Source organism: Cnephaeus nilssonii, assembly GCF_951640355.1.
Source record: "Cnephaeus nilssonii genome assembly, chromosome: 1".
Taxonomy (NCBI): Eukaryota; Metazoa; Chordata; class Mammalia; order Chiroptera; family Vespertilionidae; genus Cnephaeus; species Cnephaeus nilssonii.
This window is the reverse complement of record NC_137072.1, coordinates 30697330-30710255: the sequence shown is the minus strand read 5'-3', so window position 1 is coordinate 30710255 and position 12926 is coordinate 30697330. Positions and strand designations below refer to the sequence as shown.

The window sequence follows — 12926 nt, the reverse complement described above, 5'->3', positions numbered from 1 at the left end:
AACTCAGAGCAACAGCAAGAAAAAAAAATGCTGTGTTGAGTGTCTGGCTTAATATTGTGGTTCTCAAAAAAATGTACTTCAGCCCTAACCAGTTTGGCTCAGTGGATAGAGTGTCGGCCTGCGGACTCAAGGGTCCCAGGTTCAATTCCGGTCAAGGGCATGTACCTTGGTTTCGGGCACATCCCCAGTAGGGGGCATGCAGGAGGCAACCAATCAATGATTCTCTCTCATCATTAATGTTTCTATCTCTCTCTCCCTCTCCCTTCCTCTGATAAAACAAACACACACAAAAAAAATGTACTTCAGAAATGTCCATGTATCTTTCATCTATCCTACTTTAATTTTTTTGAGCCCTCTTCATCCAATTGGTCACCAAACCAAAGACTAGTAAAAACTATGGGTTCATTTGTTCTGTCTGTCTTTATTCTTATAAAGACAAGGGAAGACTATCACATTCTGGGAAATAAATTTAAAAGAAGCTTTCTGGGAGATTACAAAGATAAAGACAAATTTTTACGATCAATATTGGTTTGCAACCCAAACTCTACTTTTTTCTAATATCTCTTCACCAAAAACTTGAGAACTTCATGAGATAAGGTATTTATAAATGGAAACAGGTTAACCAAATGCCCACTAAACGATGAAGGGGAAAAATTAGCTTATTCATTTTTGCATCTCCAATTTCTGGCACAGAGCAGGCAATTAATAAACATTTGTTGAAATAATATTTAAATAAAGTCTATTCAGCCACATGAATCAGCAGTGAAACCACACAATGCCCACAAATTCCACTAGAAAGAGTAGGTAGGCAAAAGGTTCTGGAGATGGATGGTGGTAATGATCTCATGACGTGAATGTACTTAATGCCACAGTACTGTGCTTTAATTTAAACATGGTGAAAGTGGCAAATTTTATGTTATATATATTTTACTACAATTAAAAAAAAAAAGACTAGGTAAAAGGGAGGAAGAAGCCACAATGAGGAGGGGGTGAAAAATAACAGGCTGTTGTTTAATTAACTCTCATACATCTCCCAACCTGTAAGAATAATCTCTCATAGAAATATTTTCCCAAATTTTGGAGTTAAAAATAGAAAATCAAGCAGTGTAGAGCAGTGGTCGCCAACCACTGGTGGTACGAGAGGTCCGAAAGGTTGATGACTGCTGGTGTAGAGCATCTCTACCACCAACCGAGTTCTTTCATGTAAAAATCCAATATTTAACAAGGATTTCATGGCTGAATTAATAAAGTTTCATGAGACCATACTTCCTGTCTCTATTTCTAAATTGAAGATGGTTTATTGACAATTCCATTTGATTCACCTTTATGTGCAAACTTCAGAAATCATTATACAGCAAAATCTTATGTTAAAGTTCCTTGCTTCTATTCTCAAAACCTTCAAAAACACTTTAAATATTAAAACTGATGTCATCTTAGCATCATCTCCTAGTTTCTGCCACAAAGTGCTCATAAATCAGATCTCAGCATGACAGTAAATGCAGAAGAGCTTTCTTGTTTATACTAGACTTCAAATCTACAGGACTGCCCTAGCTGGTATGGTTCAGTGGATAGAGAGTCGGCCTGCGGACTGAAGGGTCCCAGGTTTGATTCCAGTCAAGGGCACATGCCCAGGTTGTGGGCTTGATCCACAGTAGGGGGCGTAAAGGAGGCAGCTGATAAATGATTCTCTCTCATCATTTATGTTTCTATCTCTCTCTCCCTCTCCCTTCCTCTCTGAAATCAATAAAAATCTATTAAAACAACAAATCTACTGGACTGCATTATTTACAGCAACAACACATTCATCATCCATCCATGCATGTATGGCCTGCTTTTAATTAATTACTATATTGCTACAAGCATCAGTGACTTTACCACCCAAAACAAGACAGACATAGGATTTGAACAAGGACCTATACTCAACTCATATGAACCACCCCCTCCCCCCACGCCATCCCATTCCAGTGATTTCCCTGGCCCTGGGGTGAGCAGCAACCTGAATCCCATTCTCATTAATTCCTTGTTTTCCTCCCTTTATGTAATTTTTTTTACATCGCTTTATTGCATCTATTCATTAAGAGGTGTGCATAGTTTTTTAATTTTAGGTGTTTTAAGCACTTATACAAAACTAGAGGCCCAGTGCATGAAATTCATACACTCGGGGGAGTGGGGGGGACAGTCCCTAAGCCCGGCCTGCACCCTCTCGCAGTCCATGAGCCCACGGGGGATGTCCAACTGACGGCTTAAGCTGTGAGCCCAGCTTCTGGTTGAGCGGTGCTCCCCCTGTGAGAGCGCACTGACTAGCAGGGGGCAGCTCCTACATTAGGCGCCTGCCCCCTAGTGGTCAGTGTGCATCATAGCGACTGGTCGTTCTGCTGTCAGGCCGAAACCAGCTCTCCAATATCACCCAAGGGGTCCCAGATTGCAAGAGGGTGCAGGGCAGGCCAAGGGACCCCACCGGTGCACGATCAGGGCTGGGGAGGGATATGGGAGGTTGGCCAGCCAGGGAGGGACCACAGGAGGGCTCCAGGGTGTGTCCAGCCCATCTCACCCAGTCCCAATCAGCCAGACCCCAGCAGCTAGCTAACCTACTGGTCGGAACATCTGCCCTTGGTGGTCAGTGCACGTCATAGCGACTGGTCGATGGTCGACTGTCTGCTCCCTGGTGATCAGTGCACGTCATAGCAAGTGGTTGAGCAGCCTTAGCATATCATTAGCATATTATGCTTTGATTGGTTGAACAGCCGACCGGATACTTAGCATATTAGGCTTTCATTATATAGAATACTAGAGGCCAAGTGCACGAAATTTGTGCACTCGGGGGGGGGGGGGTCCCTTCGGGAGCCCTTGGGGGATGTCTGACTGACGGTTTAGGCCCGCTCCCCAGGCCATCCTTAGCGGACATCCTTAGCGCTGCCGCAGAGGTGGGAGAGGCTCCTGCCACCGCCGCTGCACTCGCCAGCTGTGAGCCCGGCCTCTAGCTGAGCGGCACTCCCCCTATGGGAGTACACTGATCACCAGGAGGTCAGTGCGTGTCATATTGACCAGTCATTCTGCTGTTCGGTCAATTTGCATATTAGCCTTTTATTATATAGGATCATAGTTGATTTGTTCATTCTCCCCATTGCTACCACTGAATGTAACAAATGCACTCACAAACAGCCAGGACCTGAACTTAATTCAAGCTGAGATGTTAACTCAGATGATATAACACATTTACTTCATGAAGTCTTGTGCCAGGAAATAAAACAGCAGCACTTTCTAACATTTGGATATACCTTAAGAAGCCAGGATCAAATGCAAATACAAAGAGCTGATTTTTACAACTTAACATACCTGTTATTTACTTCATTTTTTTATTGTAACTCCACCTTTTGGTCAACATATCTTTCATATATGCTCCATTTAAGAACAAACACAGTAAACATGGTTCTGCTAGAACAATGACTTTTCAAGAGTCTACCTAAGCTGGCAAACTATGCTTTCTAAAAATGCCCCACTGGCAGAAAAAGAACATGAAAGAAGTTTTCTCAGAAGTATCCCACCTATTTATCTTTCAAGAGCATCTTGGAAGCCTTTGGTGACTACTACTCATACATAAAACTATCTTCAATTTTTTTATTTTAAAAAAAAAGATGTTTTATTGATTTTGAGAGAGAGAGAGGAAGGAAGAGGGAGAGACAGAAACATCAATGATGAGAATCATTGATCGGCTGCCTCCTGCTTGCCGTGTCCTGGGGATCAAGCCCACAACCTGGGCATGTGTCCTGACCTGGAATCAAACCAGTAACCTCCTGGTTCATGGGTTGATGCTCAACCATTGAGTCACACTGGCCAGGCTCTATCTCCAATGTTTCCCTTGAACATAGTTGGATCTGGGCAACTTTTACATGTTATGCCTCAAATAAGGGCTGTTTTTTACTTCATCCTTGTATCTCTATCTTAGAACCATGTTTGGAAAATTGTAAGTGCTTTATAAATATTTTCTAATTATATCCGTGAATGGATAAAAAATGTTAATGTACCTACTTAAATCACATTATTATGAAACATCTAAAGGCCCAATGCAGGAAATTCATGCACTGCAGGGGGGGGGGGGGACTCTCAGCCTGGCCTGCACCCTCTCGCAGTCCAGGATCCCTCGGGGGATGTCCGCCTGTAGGCTTAGGCCTGCTCCCCGGAGACCGGGACCCCTTGCTCCTTACTACCTGCCTGCTCACTGCTCCTTACCGCTCGGCTCGCTGCTCCTTAGCACTGATGCAAAGGCAGGAGAGGCTCCCGCTCCTGCCACCGCCACTACGCTCGCCAGCTGTGAGCCTGGTTTCTGGCTGAGCGGCACTCCCCCTGTGGGAGCGCACTGACCACCAGGGGGCAGCTCCAGCGTTGAGCATCTGCCCCCTGGTGGTCAGCGCACGTCATAGCGACTGGTCATTCTGCCATTCAGTCGACTTTTATTATATAGGATAAGATCTGCAGATCTGCCTTTTCAGGATATTAACTTATGGTAAGTGGTATTTGATAAAAGTATGGTAAATTTTAAATAGTATACTATAATTAATGGGACAAAAAAATACTACAACCATACAACTAATAATAAATCAAGGCCTGAGTTCTGAGCACCTCAAGAAGCAAGCTTGGTAAGAGGCCTTCTTATCACTAAATAGATATTCAGGTACCATGAAGGGAAAATGAATATGGGAAGTATATACCGACAGAAAGAAAGAGGAGGTGCAATGCACGTTGATGTCCACAAAAAAATATAAGTAACACAAAGCATCTGCCTCATAGAAAGAGTTACAATGACTTTTTAAAGAATTTTAAAATTTCACTATACCTCCACCTCTCATACCATTGTTACAGTTTAATATTCGCACTAATTTTCATAGACTCAATTATTACCAAAATAACATAGGCTGGAGTATATTCCAAACAAAGTCCACGAGAGTCACCTGTAAGTTAGGTGTATAATAGAACATCCTTCACAATTTACTATTATGAAAGACTAGAGGGATTACTAGCACTGGATCATGAAGGTAATTTAAAACAAACCAGGTAAGTCCTGTCTGGTGTGGCTCAGTTGGCAGAGCATTAAACTGTGCACCGATTCCCAGGCAGGGCACATGCCCAGGTTGCCAGTTCAATCTCCAGTTGGGTGGGTATAGGAGGCAACCAATTGATGTTTCGCTCTCTCTAATATAAAAAACACATTTAAAAACAACAACAAACCAGGTAAAAAGAAATCCACTTGCCCTGGCCAGGTAGCTCAGTTGGTTAAAGCATGGTTCTGATATGCCAAAACAGTAATGCTAAAACTGGGCATATCAGAATGATGCTTTAACCAACTGAGCTACCTGGCCAGGGCAAGTGAATTTCATCATTCCCAGGATACATACAACCAATGAATGCATAAATAAGTGGAACAACAAATCAATGTTTCTCTCTCTCCCCTTCCTTTCTAAAAATTAAAAAAACGAAATCCACTTTATAAAGTTACATTTGGGAACGCACAAAAATTCCTCCCCCCCAATTCTTATCTATAATAATAAAAGCATAATATGCTAATTAGACCAGATGTCCTTCCAGACGAAGCTGGAGCTACGAGGGAAGCTCAGGTCCCGGTGCCAGAGGGAAGCCAGTGCGGGCAGTCAGGGAAAGGAAGGCCTACTCTTGCATGAATTTCATGCATCGGGCCTCTAGTTTTCCATAAAAGCTATCCTTAGTCATCAGAGAGCTCCACAATCAGAATAGCTCTTCACTGTTAACACTTCTATTACACCAGGTTATATTTCTGTCTATCTCACAATCTATTGTAAACTGTACAGCTTGCAGCACATTTCTTTTTTTAAAAAAAATCTATTTTTATTGATTTTAGAGAGGGAGAGAGAAACATCAATGATGAGAGAGAATCATCCACTGGCTGCCTCCTGCACACCCCTATTGGGATCAAGCCCTGATCAGGAAACTGTGACCTCCTGGTTCACCAGCCCAGGCTCAGCGACACCAGACGGGCTGCAACACATTTCTTTCTTAAATTTTTTTCTTTAAATATACATTTGTTCTATTGATTCCAGAGAGGAAGGGAGAGGGAGAGATAAAAATATCAATGATGAGAGAGAATCGTTGATTGGTTGCCTCCTGCAGGCCCCCCCACTGGGGATGGAGCCCACAACGCCGGCTTGTGCCCTTGACCGGAATCGAACCTGGGACCCTTCAGTCCGCAGGTCGACGCTCTCTCCACTGAGCCAAACCGGCTAGGGCTGCAACACATTTGATAAAATTCTAAAAATAAAACACACTCCATTTTAAGTTACTAATTTATTACTGCATATTCCCTGAATATCCTTGTAGGCAAAATGTCTGCAACCTTTATCCCATAAAAATGTGGAAACTGAGTTGCATCCTTTAAAAACTCCACCTGCTGCTGGGAGATACAGTCTTCATCTACCTGCATATATGTACATTTTGCCCTTATCCAGAATCCGTTTTCCATCCATTCGCCTGGTTCTAGCAATTAGTACCTTCAAAGGCTGGCTCTCCTTTACTGACTTCTCAAAGAACCTTTTCAATCGGACCTGACTACCTCTCCTCAAACCTCTCTCTGCCTTGCTGGCGGTTCCCAGAATGCTCTATGGTGCTCCTGGTAGCAGAAGCTACCTTTCCACTTCTTTCCTCTGCAGGAAACCTTTCCCCATCTTGCTCATCCAGCAAAACACCTCCAAGACTCAGTTATAAGCATCACTCCCTCTTGGAAGCCTTTCCAGACCCCCCTGTAGTCCACGCATGGGTTCAGATGACTGTTTCCGTAGAGACCAAACTCTGAGAGCAGGGACAGAATCTTGCTCATCTTGCAACTGCTGTTCAGAACATATGGTCTGGGCAAGAGGTGAGGCTTCAGAGATGCTTGCGTGAACACCGAGGCTCACACACCGCTTTAAAGGCACACGGACGGCGGTGACACCGGAGCCACGTCTTCCTGCCAGGAAACCCCGCGTCTCTGAGGGTCTGACTGGTGGAGCTCCGCGGCCCAGGAAGGAAAAGCTTCCCTCCGCTGCACCCCCCGGCTCAGAGGGAGCGAGTGCGCCGGCCACAGGTGACACCGGCCTGGCCACCGGGGACCCGGCAACTTTGCCCAAACATGGCCCACCGAGCGGAGAGAAACGTCCTCGGGCCCAAAGCAGGCGGACAGACAGGCAGACGGTACAGAATGGGGAGAAGAGAGGAAGAGCCCGAGGCCCGGTGACCTGAGGCAAATAAAGGAAAGCGGCGGCGGGCGCCAAGGAAACAGAGGGGGCGGGGGGGGGGGGGGTCCGCCTGGAGTCCGAGGGCGCCGGCGGCCGGGGGACCGGCCCGGGACCTCCCGCCCCACTGCGACGTGGCCTAAAGCCGCGGCCTCCCGTCCCGGAGCCCCCGGGGAGGCGCTCCCGCCCCGCCTCCCGTCCCGGCGCCCCCGGGGAGGCGCCACTTACCCGGCCGGCCAGGCCGACCCTCCCCATGGGCCGCAGCGGCGCACCAAGGCCCAGGCGCCGCGGTGAGGGAAGGGGGGCGCACTCAGCGTCAGCCCGTGACGGCCCGGACCGCAGCCGGCGCCAACCCCTACGCCGAGTCCGCAGGGCGCGTGCGGGCGCGAGGTCAGGGAAGCGAGCGGCACGGAGAGAGGCACTCCCTTTCGCCGCACTCGCCTGGCCATGGCGCCCCCTCCCGGCGGGAGGGCCGCACTGCATCTCCCTTCAGCAGGCGTCCTCTTCTGCCCAGAGGTCACAGTGAGGCAAGTTTGTGAAACTTCAGCCTCCCAGGAGAGCTTTCCTGAGAAGTGGTCCTGGGCTGCAAAGATCGTCGTTGGGAGCCAATTGTGTTGTAATAGAAGGGAAAGGGAGAATCCCTCCCAGCCCTTAGTTCTCATTAATTCAAAACCATTTCTCTGTATGCACAATGCTGAACATTAATCACCACAGGCGGGATAAATGGGAAAGCTGCTAGAAAAGAAATGGTAACAAGCACTGAATTAACTGTACGACTAAGGGAACACTAGACATGGAGTTTAAGGTTACATAAATATTGTAAATCTCACAATTGAAAAACGATATAAAAAATTTGAGAGGAAAAGAGAAAATGGGATTTTGTGTAATTACGATTTTCATATAAAAATTCTAAATAACATCTTTGTACTGCATTTGGACAGAAATCCTCAGTCCTGTAATAATGTTATTCCCAGGGCTTCAGGGATCGGCACCTCCACCACCACCACGTGAAGGGGAACCTTCTGGCAGTAAGACAGCATGCTTGGGACTGGAGTGTTCAGGCTAAGCTTTCAAGAACTCTTCAAATGTGCCCTGACCGGTTTGGCTCAGTGGATAGAGCGTCGGCCTGCGGACTGAAAGGTCCCAGGTTCGATTCCAGGCAAGGGTATGTGCCTTGGTTGCGGGTACATCCCCAGTGGGGGGTGTGCAGGAGGCAGCTGATCGATGTTTCTCTCTCATAGATGTTTCTAACTCTCTATCTCTCTCCCTTCCTCTCTCTGTAAAATCAATAAAATATATTTTTAAAAAAAGAACTCTTCAAATATTAGCAATAAAAAAGGAGAGGGAAAGTCGTTCTTGAAATATGATATGTTCATTGAACATTTAAGAAATAAAATGAATGTACCGAGTGTCTCTGATAGCTTCTGGCTCAGAGACAGAAAATGTCTGGACTGGGTCTCCTACCCGCTGATCCAAGCACCGGTGGGTGGGCAAGAGCCCTGAGACCGAGGAGGCAGGAAGCCTTGGGACGCTCCAAGTGCAATCTGCTGTCTCCCAAGCCTCTCTTATTTGCCGGACATCTCCAGTTTGCAGGCTTGACTACCACTGCCCTCCTCCTGCTTGTTTTGTGCATTTCCAAATCATTAAGTCACACATTGACAGGCAACTTTTTGATTTACAGGCCATAGATGCAGTCACCTTCATTTTGGGGGAGTTTTCTAGTTCAATTTTCAGGAGGAAATCTTTTTCCTTCTTATCTTTGAATATATTAGAGACATCATTCTTCCACTTCTTGTCCAAAGTAACTAATATTACTCTTAGTTTGCAAACTGGGAATGTGAGGATTAATGAGATGGAGGACGGTAACCCAGGATATGCAATTAGAAGGAAGGATAAACAAATTGTGGAGATTCAGAAGAGGGACAAGAGGCACAGGGGGCCAGTCCAGGCTGGAGAGCAAACTTACCTAGGGACACCTAGTGAAACAAGTTGTGCTCAGCATCCTGGAGAGAGGAGGGCAGAAAGTAAATGGTAGAATGTGTCAAAAACGAGAAATTAGAAAGGCAGATGTTCTAGAAAGAAAGGAGATGAGGGAGATGCTTAGGCTGGCAGGAAGTGGCTAGAATGAAAAGCCATCGCATACAAGACAGACAGAGGCTGAGGAGGACCAGGAAGAGTGAAAATGAATGAGTGGCCATACACTGGGAAGAAAACATTTTATTTTTTTTTTTAATATATTTTATTGATTTTTTACAGAGAGGAAGGGAGAGGGATAGAGAGCTAGAAACATCGATCAGCTGCCTCCTGCACACCTCCTACTGGGGATGTGCCCGCAACCAAGGTACATGCCCTTGACTGGAATCGAACCTGGGACCTTTCAGTCCGCAGGCCGACGCTCTATCCACTGAGCCAAACCAGTCTCGGCAAGAAAACATTTTAGTTAAGATGACAGTTTGACCGAAATTATAATTTGATAAAAAGTGATTAAAGTGATTACTCCCTGGAACTCTGTGTGTAGTGATACTTTTCCCATAAAAATCATTCAGTTTGACCGATTTTTATTCACTTCTATGTAACTCTAAGCAGTTTTATCTATTTTTCAGAATTTTTGTCCACCCCCTACATTTTCTTTCTTTCTATGTCGTCCTCTACAGTTATTCCTGCTCTATAATGTTTACAATAGCAAAAATTTAGAAGCAGAACTAAATAATCAATAATAAAGACAGTGAAATTCAATTATTTGGGGTGACAATTTATATGGAAGAATCCCGTTTTTGTTTTAAAATTATGTTAATACTAGTGACCCGGTTCATGGATTCATGCACATTGAAAGGAAATTCATTTGAAGGTGGCCAGAGGGGTGGGGCTGGGCGAGACAGGCCGGACACGCCCTAGAGCCAACCTCCCTCGGTCCCTCCCCAGCCTCTGTGGAGTGAGTGGGGTCCCTCTGGCAGATGGGGTTCCTTGGCCTGGCCTACAGGGATAGGCCAAAACTGGCTCTCTGACATCCCCTGAGGGGTCCTGAAGTGCGAAAGGGCACTCTGCAAAGTTGCTGTCATATAGGGTGTGGAACGCAAATGCAAATGTACAGTAAACCAGATTCGGGGCCAACAGTGCCCCAGCAACAACATAACCCACAGCCAAAGGTGGAATCGCGCAGCCCACCGGGAGGAATTGGGCTCCCTCCTCTCTGGTTTCAGGGTGTGTCACCTAAGAACCGCTACTGCCAAGTCACTGCAGCTCAGCAGCTCCTGTGTTGAGTGTCTGCCTCCTGGTGGTCAGTGTGCATCATAGCGACCAGTTGGATGGTTGGACACTTAGCATATTAGCCTTTTATATATATAGACTAGAGGCCTGGTGCACAAAATTAGTGCACTGGGGGGGTCCCCTCAGCCTGGCCTGCACCCTCTCACAGTCTGGGACCCCTTGGGGGATGTCCGCCTGCCAGCTTAGGCTGGCAGTTCGACATCCCTCTCGCAGTCCAGGGCTCTCGCATTCTGGGACCCCTCGCTCCTTACTATTCGCCTGCAGTGGAGGCGGGAGAGGCTCCCGCCACCACCGCTGCACTTGCCAGCCATGAGCCCAGCTTCTGGCTGAGCGGCACGCCCCCTGTGGGAGCGCACTGACCACCAGGGGGCAGCTCCTGTGTTGAGCATCTGCCCCCTGTTGGTCAGTGTGCATCATAGTGACCAGTCATTCTGCCATTCAGTTGATTTACATATTAGGGTTTTATTATATAGGATATGCAGATAAAGTATATAAGGGTTGTCTGCCAATATGGCCTGACAGGTGGGGTTATAGCAGTTTTACATTTATATTTTTTGCTTATTTGTACTTTTTCCCAGTAAAAATTTTAAATATATTTTAATTTCAGAAAGAGGAAGTGACAGGAAGAGGGAGATAGAAACATTGATGGGCTGCCTCCTGCAGGTCCACTACTTCAGATCAAGCCTGAAACCCCAGCATGTGTCTTAAGCCACACTGGCCAGGGCTGATATGTTATATTTCAACAGATTGAATCTATAAATAAATATGAGGATCGTGCTATATACTAATAATCTAGACATTAAAAGGGATTTAAAACAAAGTAATTCTTCTTACTCATGTTTTGTTTTGTCAAATAGTTATTTTCTTATCAAAAGTATTTATATTAACAAGCATTGGGTATATTATTGTTATTTTTAAATGACTCAATATATCTTCTTAAATTTCTCAGTCTTAAATTCTAACAAGAAAAACATTGATCATTATTTTCTTATGACTCACATTAGGGAAAGCTCTTGGGATGCTCAAAAAATTTTAAGAGTGTAAAGGGCACGAGACCAACAAATTTGAGAATTATTGGATTATAGCATTCAAAGGAAAAGGTTGGAGTGGGAGTGAACAGCCCACATGGGTAGAAATGGTACTGTAGAGCAGGGGTCCTCAAACTTTTTAAACAGGGGGCCAGTTCACTGTCCCTCAGACCGTTGGAGGGCCGGACTATAGTTTAAAAAAAACTATGAACAAATTCCTATGCACACTGCACATATCTTATTTTGAAGTAAAAAAACAAAACAGCAAAAACACCCGCATGTGGCCCGCGGGCCGTAGTTTGAGGACGCCTGCTGTAGAGCCTTGCAAATTTTTCCCTCCTTTCCTTCTGAAATGTAAGCAGCACTAAATGGTTTTTTAGTTCAAAAAATACATGTTAGAAATATTTTGACAGTTTAATTTCTAAAATCAGTTACCACCACCTAGTGCAGTGGTCGGCAAACTGCAGCTCGCGAGCCACATGCGTCTCTTTGGCCCCTTGAGTGTGGCTCTTCCACAAAATACCATGGCCTGGGCGAGTCTATTTTGAAGAAGTGGCATTAGAAGAAGTTTAAGTTTAAAAAATTTGGCTCTCAAAAGAAATTTCCATCGTTGTACTCTTGATATTTGGCTCTGTTAACTAATGAGTTTGCCGACCAGGTCCTAGTGTTACGATACTACATCATCTTTTTTTTTTAGAATTTTAAACAAATGTCTAAAACAGTATATTAATAATAATATCATGTTACTCAATACAACAAAGTCACTGTTCATAATTCTTGAGTAATACATTATTCATATTAGGTCATCAATCACAAGTTTAGGCATGTAGTTTAGGTGATATTATTTAAAAAATATATTAATCCTGTTTCCTTAAAATACATACATATACATATTTACAATTTTTATGTGCTTTTGATAGCTAAAGTGCATCATTAAGATTATTGAGTGTTGACCCATGAACCAGGAGGTCACGGTTTGGTTCCTGGTCAGGGCACATTCCCGAGTTGTGGGCTTGATCTCCAGTAGGGGCCGTGCCAAGAGGCAGCCAATCAATGACTCCCTCTCATCATTGATATTTATATCTCTTTCTCACTCTCCCTTCTTCTCTCTGAAATCAATAAAAACATATTTTTTAAAAAGTATAGAGGTTAATTATTAAAAAAGAATATTTATTATTATACAAAGTTGTAATTAGAGTAAGGATATAATATTCTCACATATTCTAACTTAATAGAATTTACTTATGAGACGTTTCTCAGTAAGTCTAAAAGAAGTTTATTTACATTTGCAAAAAATTCTAGTAATTATGTTATTATATTTTAAGATTTTCAGTCTAATTTTTTTTCTTAGCCTAGCATTTAAGATTAATCATTATCAGCCTATCAACCCTTA

At 44.6% G+C, this 12926-nt stretch overlaps 1 protein-coding gene across 1 annotated transcript in view; it reads right to left on the bottom strand.

Annotated features, from left to right (window-relative positions):
• Positions 1-7628, bottom strand: part of RBM17 (RNA binding motif protein 17) — a 39452-nt gene extending 31824 nt beyond the window's left edge. The window contains exon 1 of the mRNA XM_079771852.1: positions 7467-7628. The gene's annotated coding sequence lies outside the window, so the exon portion shown is untranslated. The remainder of the gene's footprint in view (positions 1-7466) is intronic.
• Positions 7629-12926: the final 5298 nt, after the last annotated feature.